The following is a 22,500-nucleotide window of genomic DNA, read 5'->3' as shown; positions in this document are numbered from 1 at the left end:
ATACAACGGCCGCCATGCAGCTTACACCAGGGAAAACAAGAGTCGAGATGCGATAGGGTCTATCTCTAATACTGCTGCTATTGAAGTATAAAGACCAGCTAAGGATAAGGACAAACATGAATGTTTATGAAGAGATTAAAATGTATGCTACAGCTATGCCTCATATTGATTTTAAGGAAAATTGGGCTAGACGACTAGTACTCATTTTAAAACACTGTTATCAATGCGCTCTAAAAAAAAGAGAAGAAGAAATGTTTTCTTTAACGACGCACTCAACACATTTTATTTACGGTTATATGGCGTCAGACATATGGTTAAGGACCACACAGATTTTGAGAGGAAACCCGCTGTCGCCACTACATGGGCTACTCTTTCCGATTAGCAGCAAGGGATCTTTTATTTGCGCTTCCCACAGGCAGGATAGCACAAACCATGGTCTTTGTTGAACCAGTTATGGATCACTGGTCGGTGCAAGTGGTTTACACCTACCCATTGAGCCTTGCGAAGCACTCACTCAGGGTTTGGAGTCAGTATCTGGATTAAAAAGCCCATGGCTCGACTGGGATCCGAACCCAGTATCTACCAGCCTGTAGACCGATGGCCTAACCACGACGCCACCGAGGCGGTCATGAAATAAAAGGAACAGGAACAATTTTCGGATAGCACTGATATCCAAACATTTCCTTAGCGGCCGGGAAGTGTTCTATCCGGGCGGGACGTTGCTCGGTGGTGCATCGCTCGCCTAATGCGCGATCGACCTAGGATCGATCCCCTTCGGTGGACCCATTGGATTGTTTCTCGTTCCAGCCAGTGCTGCACAACTGGTGTAACAAAGGCCATGGTATGTACCATCCTGTCTGTGGGGTGGTGCACATAAAAGATCCCTTTCTGCTAATCGGAAAGAGTAGCCCATGGAGTGGCAACAGCGGGTTTCCTCTCTTACTATATGTGTGGTCCTTAACCATATGTCCGACGCCAATAGCTGTGAGCGGGACATATCCCAGCCTGATGCGCGGTCGGTCTAGGATCGTACCTCATCTGAGGTCTATTATTTTGTTTCTCGTTCCACCACGACTGGCATATCAAAGTCCGTGGTATGTGCTATCCTGTCTGTGGGATGGTGCATATGAAAGACCCCTTGCTGCTAATGGAAATAAATATAACTGGTTTCCTCTTTAAGACAAAATATCAGAATAACAAACTTTATCGAACATCGAACAGCCGATGATTAATAAATTAATGTTCTTTAGTAGTGTCGATAAACAACACAATCTTTTTTTTACCAATAGCCGATAATTTGTAAAATCACTGTGCTCTAGTGGTTTCGTTAAACAAAACAAAACTTTCCACCTGATGAGCTGACTGGTTGGAAAACGTATTAAAACCATATTATCTGGGGCTGTTAACCTCAGCTTGATTTTGAAGACGTTTTGCCGTTTTGATTCCCGACAGTAAACAAAATAAAACCGCCCAGCAACAACTCGGCCTCTGTTAAGTCATTTGGACGAGTCTGGCTGGAAACAAATAAACACTTTGAACGCTCGATTCCGTGGCTCATTAAAGCAAGACAAAATAATAACAAATATTTTGTTTTAAAACCTGACTCCTAATCATTTACTGATTTACGTTTAATCGGATCTTCCGACACGGCACTTGACACGTGCTAACACAAACACTGAATGCTTGGGTATACGGTTGCAATGTACAAAAACAAAAACAAAAGTTTTGTGTCAAAGTTGGAAGTGCACCATCAAATATTTACGGAGTAAAAACAGCTGCGGAGGATAAGTGGGAACCGTAGCAACAGTTCTTGAATTTTTTTTATATAAATTAATTTATAAATTTATTAATGACAAAAATACGCATAAGTGAATAAGTATATTTTTATGCAAAATACCGCCAGTTTATAAAATTTAACTAACCATTTCTTTCATTTATTTTCCTCATAACAACATTTTAAACCTATTAAATTTCATATTGCTCCGGTCTATTTTTCAAGAAACGCTTTTCTTTGTTTCCCTTTTCCTCTGGTTTTTTTCTTCTTTTTTTTTTCTAGTCCGCAGAATTTTTTTTCTTAATTCGGTAAGGCCTTTCTATTGTAAATGTCCATGTTCACCACTGGTACGTATAACCAAACAGTTTATTCTTAATACTGATAATTATACATTTATCACGTTCTTGTGTCTTCCCCCTATCTCCCTCTCCCTCTCTCTACCCCCCCCCCCCCTTCTCTCTACCCCCTCTCTCCTCTCTCTCTCTTTCTCTCTCTCTCTCTCTCTCTCTCTCTCTCTCTCTCTCTCTCTCTCTCTCTCTCTCTCTCTCTCTCTCTCTCTCTCTCTCTCTCTCTCTCTCTCTCTCTCTCTCTCTCTCTCTTCCGGACTGTGTTGCCAAAAGGTCTTTGAGACAAGTAGTATTAATACATTTAATTTTTTAACATTATGCACAACAATCTCCGACGACACCAATTAATTGTCTATTTATGATATACACCTTTCTTAATTTTTGACAATATATATATATATTTTTTAATATCGGTGGCGTCGTGGTTAGGCCATCGGTCTACAGGCTGGTAGGTACTGGGTTCGGATCCCAGTCGAGACATGGGATTTATAATCCAAATACCAACTCCAAATCCTGAGTGAGTGCTTCGCAAGGCTCAGTGGGTAGGTGTAAACCACTTGCACCGACCAGTGATCCATAACTGGTTCGACAAAGACCATGGTCTGTGCTATCCTGCCTGTGGGAAGCGCAAATAAAGGATCCCTTGCTGCCTGTTGTAAAAGAGTAGCCTATGTGGCGACAGCGGGTTTCCTCTAAAAAACCAGTGTCAGAATGACCATATATTTGACGTCCAATAGCCGATGATAAGATAAAAATCAATGTGCTCTAGTGGCGTCGCTAAATAAAACAAACTTTTGTTTAATATGTTTCGCCTATCCTATCGAAAAGACGTAACGCCATGATATATTTCTTCAGATGGAACTTTTCTAGAAAATATACTTGACCATAGACTTTTAAAATGAAATTTGAATAAAAATTATCTCTATTTAATTATTAAATTAACATTTATTTAATAATACTGCTGTGCAAACATACGTGAAAAAGCAATTCTCCAATAATAAAAAAACCCCAATAAATTTAAAAAAAAAAAAAAAAAAAAAAAACCCACCCGATTCGAACGCCGTTAAATTTTAAGTTACACTCAATGACGGGTCACTGTGTCATCTAGGGATGGGACGATTATTTGATGTTACCGAAAACCGCGTTTTTGGGCCCACAATTCGGTGCACCGTTTCGCAATTTGTGAACCGCTGTTCATTTCGGGTTTAAAAAAAAAAAAATGGTACATGTATAAACGCTTTCGCACATTTCTGGTAATCCCGATGACCCGTAAAGTATTTTGGCCAATCACAACATTCGATTCCCTTATACCGGACGTGTTTGCATGGGCGATAGGTGCCGTTCTGATCATGCACAGAACCCGCGAAAATGTTGCCGGGACGGTAAAAATTGTAACATCCAAAAATAGGGACTGACCTCAGTGATTAATCCGCCGTGAGAATAAACCGTTTAAGTATGTTTCGTCCCAGTGGTCTGTGCTATCCTGCCTGTGGGAAGCGCAAATAAAGGATCCCTTGCTGCCTGTCGTAAAAGAGTAGCCTATGTGGCGAAGCGGGTTTCCTCTAAAAAAAACAGTGTCAAAATGGCCATATGTTTGACGTCCAATAGCCGATGATAAGATAAAAAAAATCAATGTGCTCTAGTGACGTCGTTAAATAAAACAAACTTTACTCTTTTGTTCCATACAGATAAAGACAGAGCAACATATGGTTTTGAATTTTAGTATGCCTGGAATAGCTCGTTGCAACCTAGCAGATGCTGAGGTGTCTCCCTAGGTTGCTCATAGGGGCCCTTAAAAGGGCCTGATCTGTTCAGATCGTGAGATGCACTGGTAATCATTAAACTTATTTCAGTTTATTTTTTGGTGCTTATATCCAATTAGGGTTCAATTAAGGTTCAAGCACGCTGTCTTGGAAAAATACCTCAGCTATCTGGACTGTCTGTCCAGGACAGTGGGTTACTTGTTAGTTGTTAGTGGTTAATGAGAAAAAAGAGGGTGTAGTGGTCCCACTGAGTCGTTAAAACTCGCACTGGGTGGGGAGCTCGTACCAGGCTGCAAACACAGTATCTACCAGCGTCATGTCCGATGGCTTAACTACAACGCCATCGAGTCCGATCAAACTTGTCATTTCATTTAAACTTATTTTTGTCATATCTAATTAAGGTTCAAGCACGCTGTCCTGGACACACACACTTCAGCTATCTGGTTCGTCTGTGGGTTAGTTGTTAGTGGTTAGTGAGAGACAAGACGCTGTAGTGATCTTACACCTACCCATTGAGTCATTAAGAACTCACTCTGGGTTGGCGAACCCTGTACCTACCAGCCTGTGTTCCGATGGCTTAACCACTGCGCCACCTGTCAGGTCAGGTCAGGTCATAGGCTTTGTATGCACATTCAGAGCAAGCTGTTGTAGCGCACGCCTGTCTTGGGCACAAGAGCCGGCCTCGGCAGTTGTTCCCCCAAGAAAAAAATCCCGAAAGCATTATAGAAGCTTAAAGAAAATTCTCTTCTTAACTGTTTAAGGAGTTTTAGACTATTAACTACTCAGTTGTCTGTTTGTAAACCCTAGTTTGGTGTTAAGGTTGTTCCTATTGTCCTAAGTCCCTATTCTAATGTAATCAACGGCAATCCAGAGCCACCCATCCCCCCCCCCCATCCTTGGATTATAATGAAATACAAGGAGGGGGGGGGGGGATTATACTAGCCTAGCTATCTAATTTGAAGGCTTTTCCCTTATAGTGTGAATATTGGTTAAAAAGCCTAGTGCTAAGCATACTTAGTTTGGTTACCAATGAAACAATGAATGAATGAATGAATGAATGAATGTTTAACGACACCCCAGCACGAAAAATACATCGGCTATTGGGTGTCAAACCCAATGAAACAATGCATCTATTTAGGTAGGGAATCAACTATCGGTAGGAAGAATAGTATGCAAGTAACTGTATACATGTACTAAGTTGAATTTTGTTTCCCACCCCCTTAAATTCTTAGCTAAGTTTGCACACTTATTGGTAATATGAAGTTAAATGATGTCTAATAAGTGAGCTTACTTGTTATCTATCTGGTTGTCTGGTAATCTGGTTTTCTGGTTTCTTATCCGTCTCTTCTTCTGGAACCCTAAGTGACTCACCTGATATTGCTATAATAGAGCTTGTAATTGGTAGTACATGGTGCAGGTGCAAGTGCAAAGGCAAAGTCGTGAAGGTTATTTACAGTATTGCGGTGTCCAATTAAGGGAGATAATTTAATCATGAATTATTACGTTAAAGTAAACATGATTTCTATATTTTGCACTGTAGCTAAAATACAATGAAAATATGACTTTTCACTGGATATCACTTTTATGGTTTCTCTAGATCTATATATTTCATTGCTATATGTGTGTATATATGTTATATATACATAGAGAGAGAGAGAGAGAGAGAGAGAGAGAGAGAGAGAGAGAGAGAGAGAGAGAGAGAGAGAGAGAGAGAGAGAGAGAGAGAGAGAGCGAGAGAGAGAGAGACAGACAGACAGAGAAAGAAATAGAGAGGGAATAACTAGCTAATGACATCAGATACCTGCTTTATCCTGTGAAGGTAACAAGGGAAATTCTCATTCGGCCTGAACAGGATCAAGCAGATATCTGACGTCATTAACTAGTTATTATCTTTATCCTGCAGACCAGTTATTTCAGTCAGTACGATGACCTAAAGGACAAATGAGGGATTTTCTAATGTCAATAGAAACGGTGGTTGCAGGATATATATATATATATATATATATATATATTTATATATATATATATATATATATATATAGATAATGTTTTGTATATACTTTAGTGAAACTTTCATGTGCGTAGCATAGCACCAAATCAAATCCCAAAGTCAACACTTGCGATTGTAATATGCAGATACATGCATACAGCTGTTGCTCCATTATTTCAATCAACATGTGGACCACAGACATACAATAATTCTGTAGATTGTAAAGGTTATTTCAAAATCGGGACCCTTCTTGAAAATAATGACCTTGGCGGCCATTTTCCATTTTGTCATATGAGAAGCCCGTTTTTATATGTTGTAGGTGCCGTTTAGCCTTCTATCAGATGAACTAAGGTAATTTAAGTTAGGTCACTTATTTTAATATAATGTTTATCAAATGTATACATGAACTATCAATGATAACAACTTCCAAGATGGTCAACAAAATTCAAACGGGTCACCAAATTTCATTTTCATGTTGTAATCATTTTCTGCCAGTAGATGCATTAGATCGATTAGATTGGAAACATATCTCTGCTTGAGATGTACTGTTCATTTGAACACTAGACATGCCTAATTACGGATTGTTTATTAGACAGGTTAGACAATAACTAGTTACAGTTTGTTAATAAGACATTAAGTCTAGTGATGACTTGTTAATTAGACACATTGTCTAATTATAGATTGTTCATTAGACACATGAACCACGGTGCCTAGTTACGAACTTTAGTACACATTAGACACATTGACTAATTAAGAAGTGTTCATTGTAAACTGATGGCGAGTGTGTACCGTGTTGTGATTACATTCCTTTTTCCGGGAACAAATGAAAATAACACCCGGAAAGCTTATGAGGATGGAAAGAAAGAAAGAAAGAAAGAAGTGTTTTATTTAACGACGCACTCAACACATTTTATTTACGGTTATATGGCGTCAGACATATGGTTAAGGACCACACAGATTTTGAGAGGAAACCCGCTGTCGCCACTACATGGGCTACTCTTTCCGATTAGCAGCAAGGGATCTTTTATTTGCGCTTCCCACAGGCAGGATAGCACAAACCATGGCCTTTGTTGAACCAGTTATGGATCACTGGTCGGTGCAAGTGGTTTACACCTACCCATTGAGCCTTGCGGTGCACTCACTCAGGGTTTGGAGTCGGTATCTGGATTAAAAATCCCATGCCTCGACTGGGATCCGAACCCAGTACCTACCAGCCTGTAGACCGATGACCTGCCACGACGCCACCGAGGCCGGTTTATGAGGATGGAGTTTTTAGATTTGCTGGCGTTATTGTCTATTTGATGATGATGATGATAACTAGTTTAACGTGCACATATACCACTAGGGTTTCGAACACGCCCATCCCGAGTCCGACCTCCGATAAGATCGGTGGCCTGACTCGGGATGGAAGGGGGGGGGGGGGGGGGGGGATTGGAATGGGCAGAATTTTGAAAATAGCAATTAGTAAAAAAGTTAATAGAATAAATAAAATAAATAAAAAGGTTACAAGCCAAAAATAAAAAGAATTGACTGCTCGGCCGAATATTTACATAATTTGGAGCATTTTAGAAGGACAGTCCAAAACTAAAATAGAAAGAAGAGAGGATCGGACTATTTAATAATATTTATAAAAAAAAGAGAAGTAATTTCGACATAAAACTTTGAACGCAGATCTAAAAGTTTAAAGTCCGATCGATATGTCCACGCGAGTGGCCTCGTTAAGGCCGTTTGGGTGCACAGCTTAAAGGGTCAAGAAAACCCCTAGATTGACAGTCGATAGACGTTGAAGGTTTAGTGCTGTGCTGAAATACAGATCTTGAGAAGCCGGATCCGTCTGAACGAGAGAGAGTATCAGACTAGGGTATAGTCCAGTCGTCATGGGTTGGTATAGTGGTGTGGACGGGCCCGACTCCGGAGGATACGAGATGGTATCACTATAAAGCAAGGTAAAGTCTAGAAAAAGAGTAGTAGGGACCGACCCCGCTTCCTATTTCTTCTTAGAGTGGGGCGGTCAATCTTCCAGTGCTGCTAGGACAGGCTCGGACTAAACGCGAACAACCGTGGCGTTCTGCAGAATGGCCGTCATACACGTCACAAAAGAAACAAAGTCGACAGTCAGACGGAGAAATGACGTGGAGGCAAGGAATCTCGCTAAAAAAAGAATCCATCCAGGTGGTGCAGACTGTCGAAACGAGAAGCGTTCCAGCGTTCAATCAGTTCCAATGGCCGCATACATCCCAGTAGTAAACTTCATTTCGCTGACAAAAACAACGAAATGAAGGACCCCCAAGTCGAGCACACGAAAGCACGTGCAGTGTGCACAAGCGAAACAAACACGTCTTACCGCGTGGAGCTCCAGACTGGGAATGTCTATTTGATGCCCGCTGAAAAAAGAAAGAAATGTTTTATTTAACGACGCACTCAACACATTTTATTTACGGTTATAACACAGGCAGGATAGCACAAACCACGGCCTTTGTTGAACCAGTTATGGATCACTGGTAGGTGCAAGTGGTTTACACCTACCCATTGAGCCTTGTGGAGCACTCACTCAGGGTTTGGAGTCGGTATCTGGATTAAAAATCCATGCCTCGACTGGGATCCGAACCCAGTACCTACCAGCATGTAGACCGATGGCCTGCCACGACGCCACCGAGGCCGGTTTGATGCCCGCTAACGTCTTCCGTCAAAAATAACATTTGCAGGATCAAATAGACAATACCACCCGCAAATATAAAATCTCCATATGGTTATCTCCTAATTAGATACATTGTGTAGTTCATTAGACACATTAGACACAGTGTCTAATTACGGAATGATCATTATAAACATAAGGCACACCGCCCTCTCGGTTATTTCAGATTAGGATCGACTCTGGTGGACACACAAACATACACATTCCTACACACCACACATATACACGCACGCACGCACGTACACACACACAGAGAGAGAGAGAGAGAGAGAGAGAGAGAGAGGAGAGAGAGAGAGAGAGAGAGAGAGAGACAGAGAGAGAGAGACAGAGAGAGAGAGAGAGAGAGACAGACAGAGACAGACAGAGACAGACAGAGACAGAGAGAGAGAGAGAGAGAGAGACAGAGACAGAGACAGAGACAGAGAGAGAGAGAGAGAGAGAGAGAGAGAGAGAGAGAGAGAGAGAGAGAGGAAGAGAGAGAGAGAGAGAGAGAGAGAGAGAGAGAGAGAGAGAGAGAGAGAGAGAGAGAGAGAGAGAGAGAGAGAGAGAGAGAGACAGAGACAGAGAGACAGAGACAGAGACAGAGGAGAAAACAGATAACAAGAATTTCTTAGGGCCCTATGGCCACACAGGTATGGATTCAGCTTCATTCAAATAATTAATTAGTGTATTTTTGGTGTTTTGTTTCATTTTAGGCCTTTTAAAATTTTGAATTTTACATTGTCATATTTCGGCTAGACAACATGAGTTTCAGGCACGTACGTTTGGTTTGTGGGGTGTCATGCCTAATGACATGAAAAAACAGTCACGGTTACAAGAGTCGAAAAAGTAGCATCTGCGCATGCAAGTTCTGTATGACTTGGAGGACTTCACACATGAAAACGCTAGTTCGCATTAAATGCATTAAATTTTGATACGACAGTTGAATGCACATACCGTGTGTATGTTGGATACCACGTGACCACACACAGTGGCCAAGACTAGCACCAGCAATACAAACTTCACAGGGTACGTCATACTGAAAAACAAAATCACCGTAAATCAGGCATCGAAATAAGCAATGTGTTTGGTAACACTTGTACAGGCTACCATAACATGTAGACTTGGTAACCAATACGTTACGGCCCGACTACACGATCATGCATTTGTCCAAGAACATTGTTGGACAAGCCGGGACAAACATCTCCGCTTGTTCACATTTATATAGCTTTCTGTCCACACGATGAAACATTCCTGGACTGTTGTCCACATTTGTTGCATGTATATAAAATAAATAGCAACAGATTTTTGATAAAACAGATTTTTGGGTTGGGTGTATATTGTATGTATATTCAAAGTCTCACACTAATACTTACAGCCAGAAGTGAATATTGTAGCTATTTTTATTTATGTTACGTAACACATCTGTCTAAAAAATGAAAATCTATACCCCTCGACTTTTAATGACCTATGGTGACAGCCCCCCCCCCCCCCCCCCCCCCCAACACACACACACATACGTTTCAACATTGAAGTCTACTGGAATGTGATACAGCATATCATCCTACATGGAATAACCATGGTGGATGCTTCGACTCTCTCGGGTAGAACAATATCCTAAAAATGTGGACTCTGCCTCCAAACTACACGGTACTTTGATGGAAATCCAAGCATCTTTAAGTATTATTTGAAGCAGAAAGTCAATATCTCGATAGAAATCCCGTACATTTGTTTAAAACTCACAATTTTCTTCATAAATCAAAACTTTTGTTTTGTCGACTTCATGTTTCATAGTAGCGTGGACTATAATTCATATTGCAATGTTCTGTGGCTATTGTTCATATATGAAGTCATATAAGTTTTAATGAAAGTATATATTTTCAGAAATAGGAAGGACGCTGACGCAGAAATTATCAAAATTAAATGCTTTAGTTAGTACACGGGAATTTCACATCATCCATTCATTTGTATTGACCATTAATATTTACAGGGCCGTATCTAGCATGGGTTAAGATGGCTGTTCAAAACCCTGAATATACAAAAACCATGTTTAGGTTAAAAGAACCCTTTGGCAGGTAATTTGAAGGTACGCATTAAAAACAAAACAGATTATAACTACCCTTACCCTTATAAGACCAGTTATGGACTTAAAATTTTTTGAAATTGGATACTGTATTTCATGTACTTTTACAAATTTTAAAGAGGTTTATTACTATAATTTTCTAAAAAATGTTTTAAAAATATATCCATTAATTTAGGATACGCAATTTTACCCTTCGTACCCTCTAGCAGGATCTCTGTACCTGTGATCTTGCTTAGTTTTGAACTGCCAACTCACTTACCTTAGTGTAGGCACGGCCCTATACAATGATAGCAACCCAATAACATAATAAGAAAAGTGGATGTGTCAGAAGCATAAACAAATTATTTGAGAGGAAGCCGATGAAGTGAGACAGGAAGTTAGCCAACATTAAAATTGCCATACAGGGTACAGGTATTGTTACCAACTCAACACAACTGTAAATATGGGTGATTATAATGAGGCATACAAAACCAAAGCCGAGTTCAACTTGTAATCAGCAGTATTATGTTGAAGTACTGGCACCGTGTATATATCCTTATTTTAAAAAATATTGGTTGCAGTGGACTTTGTTTGAATGATATTTAATAACGGGGCAGTCTCTAGCGGTGGGTCACAAGCAATTTGTTTTATATCTTTATTTATATAGTAGCACATAAAAAGCGTACATTTTCGTCCTCAAGTAGGGGAGCACAGGTCTCTCTCCCCGGACTTTTTAACAAACACTTCCAAAGTCCCTATATCAGAACTGCAGGCCTACCCTGAAGCGTATTTGTTTGTCGTTTTTCAATGAAAGACACCAATACGTCTTTCTTCTTGTTCTAATTTATATGAATCATGTAATCATTTTGCTGTCTCCAGTTCCTTTTATTATTTATTTTAAAATCCGACCGCAGATGTAAAAAAATGTTCGTGAAATGCCAATATGAACTCTTTAAGGTAGATAACGAAAATGGGTTACACACGTAAACTGATTACATGACGGCAATTATACATTTACGCCTGTAGTAAAGTTAGGAGACCTCGGAAACTTGGTGACTTTTGATATGTTATTACTACTGATGCTCTGCATCTATCCTGAACAAAATCAGCTATGTACTATTTATTTCCGGGTTAAACCCTAATGTTCCTGGACTATGTACCATACATTGATGTGAGAGGACCAACAGATTTAAACAGAGAAATGGGAATTACCTTGATCTGGTGACGGGTTTCTTCTTTAAACAGAGAAGTAGGAATTACTTTGCTCTACTGAAGAAATTCTTCCGTAAACATTTACGTCTGTAGTAAAGTTAGCTTACCTCAGAAACTTGGGAACGTTTGATATATTATTACTAATGATGTTCTATATTTATCCTGAAAAAACCCAACTATGTACTATTTATTTCCTGGTTAAACCCTAATGTTCCTGGACGACCAACAGATTTAAACAGAGAAGTATGAATTATCTTGATCTGCTTAGGGGTTTCTTCGTTAAACCGAGAAGTAGGAATTACGTTGCTCTAGTGAAGAGATTCTTCCATAAACAGTTTGGTCTGCTTTTTCACACACAAAATGATCGAGTTATTAGTGACGTGTATGATATATAGTATTATAAACAACGCACAAAGCAAGAGGGGCATGTTTGGCATAAATTAGGCCACACCATTCTGTTGTTTGCTTTACGGATCAACCACCCTAAAATATTGCCATCTCAAGTGGAAAGCAAGAAAACAAAATTAAACCCGAAAACAAATACCAGCCAACTTCTAAACTACATAATTGTTTCAAAATACAGCGAGAATCACAGAATTGTTCCAAAATACAATCATCGTTTATTTGTAGTAGTGTTTGACAATTCAGCTGCGACTCATGGGGCTGAATATCTACCAGCTTTCGGTTCAGTGTGTTTAGCATAAATTAGGCAACAACATTTTGTTACTTGGTTCATTGCTATTTCAAGTGGAAAACAAGCACGAAAACAAAAACAAACTCGGAAACAAACCAAATCTCCTTCTGTTGATCCACAAAATTGTTTTAAAATGTCAAAACCATAGAAATATTCCAAATAATTCAGATAATACAGAGAGGCACAATAATCCTTCACTTGTAGTAGTGGTTAAGGTGCAATAATGATTGGGATTGGTCAATTCAGCTGGAACCATTGGGACTGATACACAGGAATATCCATCAACAGTCGGTTCAGTGTTGGTTCGGGATCGTTATGTTACACTTCGAATAAGAGTACTGTTAGCCAATATTTCATAATCAACCTTTCTCTGGAGAAGACCGGGTATACATTTTCTTCAAAATGCATAGAGAAAACAGGATATAGGAGACAGGATATATGAACTCAGCAGAAGGAATGCATGTAGAAAACAGGATATATGAACTCTGCAAAATGCATACTGAAGACAGGATATATGAACTCTGTAAAATGCATACCGAAGACAGGATATATGAACTATGCAAAATGCATACTGAAAACAGGATATATGAATTCTGCAGACGGAATGCAGGATGCAGGAGACAGGATGTATGAACTTTGCTAAATGTATACAGAAGACATTATATATGAAATGCATATAGTAGCCAGAATATATGAACTCAACAGAAGGAATGCATACAAAAGAGAAGCTGCATGAACTCTACAAAATGTATTCAGAAGATATTATGTCCATTCCTCTTCCACATTTATTTTTCGTCGTTTTAGATGAAGTGACGGACTTAACGGCTGTGGTGGAAGTACTCATGACGGATGACAACTGTTGGGCATGATATGCTCATTTTTCGCGAACACCTGATAGCATCACTGATTTGATATCATAGCTGTATGTATTCTAATTAGCTCTGCCCTGTGCTAGTTTTGATTTAGTAAACTAGTCTGGGAGTGGCAGATCTCTTTACTGCAGTGTAGGAATGATGTATTGTCCAGTAAAGTATCTCCTCGGGAGTGGCTGTCCTATAGACGAGTACTGAATAAAGATTCTTCATGGAATCAACCACTAGTTTGCCAAATTCGCGGTGTACTCTGTATTGATAGAAGAGATACGGTCTTGATCGCGGATAATGGTTTTGTCGTTCAGATGCATGGAGAAGAACTCTGCAGAAGGAATGCACAACATGTGTGCCTGTACTGGTCAGGTTTTTAACAAAAATCTAACTGGCATCTCTGGTCACAATTTTTTTTTTCTGTTTTGTTTTCTTTTTGGGTAATATATATATATATATATATATATATATATATTGCACTTTTGTCCTACGCTATTACTCCGAGTTTCACGCCCTTCGACGATCTTCAGATAGCTGATACTGGTGAAAAGATTGCAGGGTTTTTATTTTTATGTAATGCGGTTGCGTGGTTTGAGCTTACTGGTGTGACGGCATTTTGAGATGAGCTCAGTCCTTTTGTTGAGATTGTTTTTGTCTTTTGTTTGTAGGATGGCGAGCTTTTCCTCAATGCACAGGTTACATTGGCCGGAGTTTCGTTTGTACGTGTTCGACTGTTTGATAATTTGCCAGCTTATTTCATAATTTGTTCGCTGTTTTTTTAGTTCCCAGACATGTTTAGATAGCTCGGTTTCTTTCGAGTATTTTTCGTGTTTGAATGATTTCGTGTGATTGTTGTATCGTTGTTTGAAATTACCGTCAGATAGACCGATGTATGTTTTTGACGTTGCGCCAGGTGTTACGCTTGCTTTGTATACTATCGAACTTTCAAGCCTTTAATGATAACCACCAGTATTCTATATATATATATATATATATATATATATATATATATAGTTGGCATATACTTTGTGAAACATTCATGTAATATTCAGAACACGAATATACACCAAATCCAATTCCAAAGTCGACATCTGTTACTCCACTATTTCAGTCGACATATGCACCACAGAAATAATTCCATAAAACATGAACATTAAAATAATTTATATAGCAGAACATGTCCCTGACTATGTTAGTTCAGCATACAAATTGTATAGCGCAGCAGAGGAAGCTCGATGCATTATGCATTTTTAGTACACGCGTGAAATTTGACACAATAATTCTGTATACCATAACGGCTATTTTAATATCGAGACCCTTCTTGAAGATCATGTATATTGACCTAGGCGGCCATTTATTTTAATATTATCCTTAGCAAATGTATACATGAACTTTCAATGTTAACAAAATGGTCAACAAAATTCAAAAGGGCCACCAAATTTTATATTTTGTAAAACATAGGACCTGTTGTTGAGTATTGTTATAACCAATTTCTGCCAGTAGATGGATTAGTTCAGTTTAAGGTTAAAAACCTATGTTAGTGTGATAAGAACAATGCAGCATGTATATACCTTCATTAACAACTTCAAAAACATTTTTTAAAAACCCATTCAAAATGGCTGCCAACATCCAGGTTTAACCAAGCATAAACGTAATTTGTATAGCCTTTCGACTGATAACTTACTTCAGTTCTATTTATTAAACTAACATTATTTTTCAAATATTTAGTTTTATTGTGTTTTTGGGAATACAGATATATTGATTGAAGGCAGAATCCACATTTTTAGGATTTTATTCTATCCGAGATGATGATGATAACTAGTTTAACGTGCCCATATACCACTAGGGTTTCGAACACGCCCATCCCGAGTCCGACCTCCGATAAGATCGGTGGCCTGACTCGGGATGGAGGGGGGGGGGGGGGTAGAAACTGGGCAGAATTTTGAAAATAGCAATTAGTAAAGAAGTTAATAGATAAAAAAATAAAAAGGTTACAAGCCAAAAATAAAAAAGAATTGACTGCTCGGTCGAATATTTATATAATTTGGAGCATTTTAGAAGGACAGTCCAAAATTAAATAAGAGAAAGAAGAGAGGATCGGACTATTTAATAATATTTAAAAAAAAAAAAAGTAATTTCGACATAAAATTTTGAACGCAGATCTAAAAGTTTAAAGTCCGATCTATCCGAGAGCGTCAAAGCTATCACCATGGCTATTCCATGTATGATGATATGCTACATCATATTCCAGTGGAGGTCAACTTTCAAAATTGTGTGTGTGTGTGGGGGGGGGGGGGGGGGGGGGGGGGAGGACGGGGAGGACACCTGAGGTCATTAAAGGTCAAGACGGTACAAATTTGAAGAAAATGTTGCTTTAAAATATCAATTCCACAGTATTCAATACAAAACCTCAACTTTAACGTCACTTTTTTTAGGTCGACTGTATTTTCAATAATAAAAAACGGGATTCAAATAGGATGTCGTTTTACCAGAGAGAGAGAGAGAGAGAGAGAGAGAGAGAGAGAGAGAGAGAGTCAGAGTCAAAGCAACCCCCATGGTTATTCCATGTAGGATTATGTGCTCTATCATATTCCAGTGGAAGTCAACTTTGAAAAGTTTGTGGGGATCACCAGGATCACTAGAGGTCACGAGGTACAAATTCAAAGAATACTTTGAATTAATTTTATTAATACATATTATCTTCACAGTGCTACCTTTTATGTGGAATTACTTATAAACACAAATAACACTTTAAATTAGCAAAACTTTTGTTTTAAAGTTTCGATTTGCATAGTATTCAATACAAAATTTCAACTTTAACGTTACTTTTATCAGTTTTACAGATTTTAAAAATTTAAACTGGGGTTTCAAATAGGATATCGTTCTACCAGAGAGAGAGTCCAAAGCGATCACTATGGTCATTCCATGTAGGATGATTTGCTGCATCATTATCCAGTGGAGGTCAGCTTTGAAAAGTTTGTATGGGTCACAAGAGATCATTAAAGGTCAAGGAGTAAAAATGTGAAGAAAAATATTATTTTCATAGTCACACCTTGTATAATGGATTACTTATAAACATAAACAACACATTCACTTTATTGCTTTAAAATTATGATCGCATAGGCTTCAATACAAAATCTCAACTTTAACGTCCATTTTCTCAGTTCGACTGATTTCTTTTAATGCAAAAAGGTGGTTTAATTTAGGATTTAGTTCTACCAAAGACATATAGTCAAAGCTATCACTATGGTTATTCCATATAGGATACTGTACCGCATCATATTCTAGTGGAGGTCAGCTTTGAAAAGTATAGAAGGTCACCATAGGCCATTAAAGCTCAAGGGTACAAATTTGAAAAAACAAAACCCAGTAAATTTCCATTTTCTTCATAAATATTATCTTCTTTTTAAATGCGATTACTTTAAACACATACAGCACACTGAAATGGCCACATTATTGCTTCCAAATGTCAATTTTGCATATTAGTCAATACAAAATCTCAACTTTAACATCATTTTTGTTCAACTTGGCTTAAGATTTAAAATGACATGCATTAGAATGTGTAAGATTTGGGCTGCATATGTAAAATCTCTACTAACCCTGGAATAATGAGGATATATCATATGTATCATATTTATCTTCCCATAAAATCAAATAACGCCTTAGAGATCAGTACTTACAAAACAAAGAATCTGTCCAGTTTGTAATATGATAAACACACACACACACACCAGCTATCTAACTGTCTGTCCAGGACAGTGGGTTAGTATTGAGTGGTTATTGTTTTTTAAGAGAGAAGAGGGTGTTGTGGTCGTACACCTACCCATTGAGTCATTAAAAGTCAATCTGGGTGGGAGCCAGTACTGGGATACGAACCCTATCAGCCTTATGTCCGATGGCTCAATCACGACACACTCTTGACTTTTAATGACCTACTTTTGAAAGTTAAGATCTCGACAGAAATTCCGTACATTGAAATATCTTTAATTGTTCTTTCTAGTAGAAAGCTAAGATCTAGACGGAAATTCCGTATATTGATGTACCTTTAAGTATTATTTCAAATAGATCTAGACATAAATACCGTACATTGGTGTATCTTTAATAATTATTTTATATAGAAAGATAAGTTTTGTCTTCACCATAGTCTGACACCCAATGCCCGTTGTATTTGTGTGTGTGTGTGTGTGCTGGGGTGTCGTTGGACATTCATTCATTGAAATAGGAAGCTACGAGCTATACAGAAATACCGTACCCTTTAATTATTATTTCAAGAAGAAAACTAAGATCAAGACAGAAATACCATACATCGACGTACCCTTAATTATTTTTTTCAAGCCAAAACCTAAGATCTAGATAGAAATACCGTACATTCAAGCAAAACCTTGTTGCTAATCGGAAAGAGTAGTCCATTGCATGACGGCAGCGGGTTCCGTCGCTAATTATCTCGGTGGTCCTTAACCATATGTCCAGTGTCATATAACAGTAATGGGTTGAGTGCTTCGTTAAATAAAACATTTCTTCCTTCATGCAAACACCATGGCTGCACTGAGAGTGTGAGGAGGGGTAAGGGCAGTTGCCGTTCCTGCCCACGAAGAATACGATAACTTGGTATTTCAAATTCAAAAGTGTCCTTTTTGTCTTGCCACCAACCTCTTAGTTATTACAGGCTAGGTACGGCTCTGGTAGACACACACACCCACACACCCACACACGCACACACACATACGCATATACACATATTTTGGGGTAGGGATAACAAAACGTATCGTAATGTTGCAACCAATGAACATAGCCACACAGATTAGCACTCAAAATGTTTATGTTTAACCCCTCCACAACCAAACATATAATATATCCAATTGGTGTAATAATTAGGTCATCAGAGGTTAAAAGGTAATGACATTTTGCCGATTTTAAAATTCCGACACAGTGATATTAATGGTACTATTGCTTCATATATGAGGGACATATTTAAACTCGGCTGCCTGGAATGTGAATGATAGACACCCTGTGAGTAATTAAAAGGGTCACTGTTAAATTGTTTTGAAAAAATGTGCCTTTAAAATAAACGACAGAAAGTCATATTTACAAAACTAGTATAAAAGTGTGAACAAATTCCATAATTACTTTGCATGAAGTCAACAAATCCTTACACACTACTAGTAACAATTTGAAAATAGTTTACCATTGCTTTAGATTTCAACGTTTAAACGGGAGCACTTGTCCAAGATACGTTATGGTCACCATCATGGATTTCCAAAATGGTCGCCATGCAAAAACCTATTGATAACAATACCTCGGAACCCATACCTCCTAGGCTAGTAGCTTTTCTTTCAATATAACTAAGAGTTTTTAGGATAATAAATGTAGTTATATCAGTCAAAATATTACTAGATGAATGTTTTAAATAAAAGAAATATACAGACAACTTATTGAGAAACAATGCTACAATTACTATTGTGAGTTTTGCCAGCTTTTTGTTTTTGTATAATTCTTTTGTCATTAAAAATGCAAAATGTGTGTCCATTGTCTTAGTTTTCAACGTTTAATAGGGACCACTTGTTCAAGATACATTATGGTGGCAATCGTGGATTTCCAAGATGTCAACCATACAATAACTATTAGTACCAATGTCTCAGAATCCTTGTCACCTATACTTGCAATGTTTTGGTCTAACATTGAGTTTTGCGGTAATTAATGCAGTTATATCAATCAAAATATCACTAGATGGAGTTTTATTTTGATACAAATAACGAAATATACGTCACTTGTGAATCTTTCCCTCTTTTAATTTTGGTATCATTCTGTTCATGTAAGCAATTTACATTGAACAATTTACTTCAAAGGGATCTGTTTACATGCCCATCTAGTGTCACATCCACCCAGACTCTTGTATCCATACTTAACCAATTCACTGCAGGTTTTGGAAGCCAAAGTTAGGGTATTCCAATATCTGAGAACTCATACCACCTAATCTCACAATTTGTTGGGTTTTTTGGGTCTAATTTAGAGTGTTGATGGTAATGAATGCAGTTATATAATGCAAAATGTCACTAGCTGGGTGATTTATAAAAGGAACGAAATCTACAGACAAATTATTGAGAAAAAAAGTTGAAATGTCTTTTAGGTGTCTTAATTTACCATCATACTGCTGCAGATTTTGGAAGCTAAAGTTAGTTTAAGGGTAATTCACACTAGAAACCTGTACTGGCCATCGATATCAGAAGTCCCCCCCCCCCCCCCCCCCCCGTCTCTCGGGAATGGGTGCATGTTGTTTATATTGTTCACAGGTGACTCATATTATTAGCTTGGTAAGCACACCGTCTTGAGTGCTGCAATGGGACATACTGGGTGGGCGCCTTCGATATACCAATCTTGGTGCGCTGACTTGAACGAGAAATAGCCCAATGCCGCAATGGGCCCACCGACGGAGATCGATCCTAGACTGGCCGCGCATCAGGCGAGCGCTTTATCACTGGGCTGCGTCCCCCATCCCCACCCCCACACACGTAACGTTATGCAAGGAGGAAGTTGTCGATAGGTTTGGTGTTTTGCTCACTCATCTGTCTCTGACGGCCCTATTTAGCAATCGACAGTCAATTTGATAACGTATCTGTCTCTGACGGTCCTATTTAGCAATCGACAGTCAATTTGATAACGTATCTGTCTCTGACGGTCCTATGTAGCAATCGACAGTCAATTTGATAACGTATCTGTCTCTGACGGTCCTATTTAGCAATCGACAGTCAATTTGATAACGTATCTGTCTCTGACGGTCCTATGTAGCAATCGACAGTCAATTTTTAACTAATCTGTCTCTGACGGTCCTCTCTAGCAATCGACAGTCAATTTGTTAACGTATCTGTCTCTGACGGTCCTATTTAGCAATCGACAGTTAATGTGTTAACGTATCTGTCTCTGACGGACCTATTTAGTAATCGACAGTCAATTTTTAAATAATCTGTCTCTGACGGTCCTCTCTAGCAATCGACAGTCAATTTGTTAACGTGTCTGTCTCTGACGGTCCTATGTAGCAATCGACAATGTTTTAAGGTGTCTGTCTCTGAAGGTCCTATGTAGAAATCGACAGTTAATTTGTTAACGTATCTGTCTCTGACGGCCCTATTTAGCAATCGACAGTCAATTTTTAACTAATCTGTCTCTGACGGTCCTATTTAGCAATCGACAGTCAATTTTTAACTAATCTGTCTCTGACGGTCCTATTTAGCAATCGACAGTTAATTTGTTACCGTATCTGTCTCTGACGGTCCTATGTAGCAATCGACAGTCAAATTTTAACTAATCTGTCTCTGACGGCCCTATTTAGCAATCGACAGTCAATGTGTTAACGTATCTGTCTCTAACGGTCCTCTCTAGCAATCGACAGTCAATTTGTTAACGTATCTGTCTCTGACGGTCCTCTCTAGCAATTGACAGTCAATTTATTAACGTATCTGTCTCTGACTGTCCTCTCTAGCAATCGACAGTTAACGTGTTAACGTATCTGTCTCTGATCGTCCTATTTAGCAATCGACAGTCAATTTTTAACTAATCTGTCTCTGACGGCCCTATTTAGCAATCGACAGTCAATTTTTAACTAATCTGTCTCTGACGGCCCTCTCTAGCAATCGACAGTTAACGTGTTAACGTATCTGTCTCTGATCGTCCTATTTAGCAATCGACAGTCAATGTTTAACTAATCTGTCTTTGACTGTCCTCTCTAGCAATCGACAGTTAACGTGTTAACGTATCTGTCTCTGATCGTCCTATTTAGCAATCGACAGTCAATGTTTAACTAATCTGTCTCTGACGGCCCTATTTAGCAATCGACAGTTAATGTGTTAACGTTTCTGTCTCTGACGGTCCTATTTAGCAATCGACAGTCAATTTGTTAACGTATCTGTCTCTGACGCTCCTATTTAGCAATCGACAGTCAATTTTTAACTAATCTGTCTCTGACGGTCCTATGTAGCAATCGACAATGTGTTAAGGTATCTGTCTCTGACGGTTCTATCTATCAGCCAATAGTCAATGTGTTAACTCATCTCTTTCTGACGGCCCTATCTAGCAATTTATTAACTCATCTGTCTAGACAGAAATACCGCACATTGATGTGCCTTCAATTATTATTTCTATCAGAAAGCTTAGTTCTAGGCAGAAAAACGGTACAATAATGTACCTTAAATTATTATTTCAAGCAGAAATCTAAGATTTAAACAGAAATACCGTACATTGATGTACCTTTAATTATTATTTCTAGCAGAGAGCTAAGACCTAGACAGAAATATCGTATATTGATGTAACTTTAATTATTATTTCTAGCAGAAAGCTAAAATCTAGACAGAAATAGCGTATATTGATGTACCTTTAATTATTATTTCAAGCAGAGAGCTAAGATCTAGACAGAAATGTCGTATATTGATGTACCTTTAATTATTATTTCAAGCAGAATGCTTAGATATAGAGAGAAACAGTGTGCATTGATATACCTTTAATTATAATTTAAGCAGAAAGCTATGATTTAAACAGAAATACCGTACATTGATGTACCTTTAATTATTATTTCAATCAGAGAGCTAAGATCTAGACAGAAATGTCGTGTATTGATGTACCTTTAATTATTATTTCAAGCAGAGAGCTAAGATCTAGACAGAAATGTCGTGTATTGATGTATCTTTAATTGTTATTTCTAGCAGAAAGCTTAGATCTAGGCAGAAATACTGTACAATAATGTACCTTAAATTATTATTTCAAGCAGAAATCTAAGATTTAAACAGAAATACCGTACACTGATGTACCTTTAATTATTATTTTAAGCATAAAGCTAAAATCTAGACAGAAATAGCGTATATTGATGTACCTTTAATTATTATTTCTAGCAGAGAGCTAAAATCTATACAGAAATAGCGCATATTGATGTACCTTTAATTATTATTTCTAGCAGAGAGCTATGATCTAGACACAAATGCCGTATATTGATGTACGTACCTTTAATTATTATTTCTGGTAGAAAACTAAAATCTATACAGAAATAGCGTATATTGATGCACCTTTAATTATTATTTCTAGCAGAGAGCTAAGATCTACACAGAAATGCCGTATATTGATGTACCTTTAATTA

At 38.2% G+C, this 22,500-nt stretch overlaps 1 long non-coding RNA gene across 1 annotated transcript in view; it reads right to left on the bottom strand.

Moving 5' to 3' along the window:
• LOC121391867 overlaps positions 1-22,500 on the bottom strand; it is a 51,766-nt gene that overhangs the window by 7,559 nt on the left and 21,707 nt on the right. The window contains exons 2-3 of the long non-coding RNA XR_005960393.1: positions 9,506-9,587; positions 8,219-8,258 (exon numbers count right to left, since the gene is read on the bottom strand). This is a non-coding gene — a long non-coding RNA (uncharacterized LOC121391867). The remainder of the gene's footprint in view (positions 1-8,218; positions 8,259-9,505; positions 9,588-22,500) is intronic.

Source organism: Gigantopelta aegis, chromosome 3, assembly GCF_016097555.1.
Source record: "Gigantopelta aegis isolate Gae_Host chromosome 3, Gae_host_genome, whole genome shotgun sequence".
Taxonomy (NCBI): domain Eukaryota; kingdom Metazoa; phylum Mollusca; class Gastropoda; order Neomphalida; family Peltospiridae; genus Gigantopelta; species Gigantopelta aegis.
Note: the sequence above shows the minus strand (reverse complement) of the source record. Positions and strands in the feature narration are given on the sequence as shown.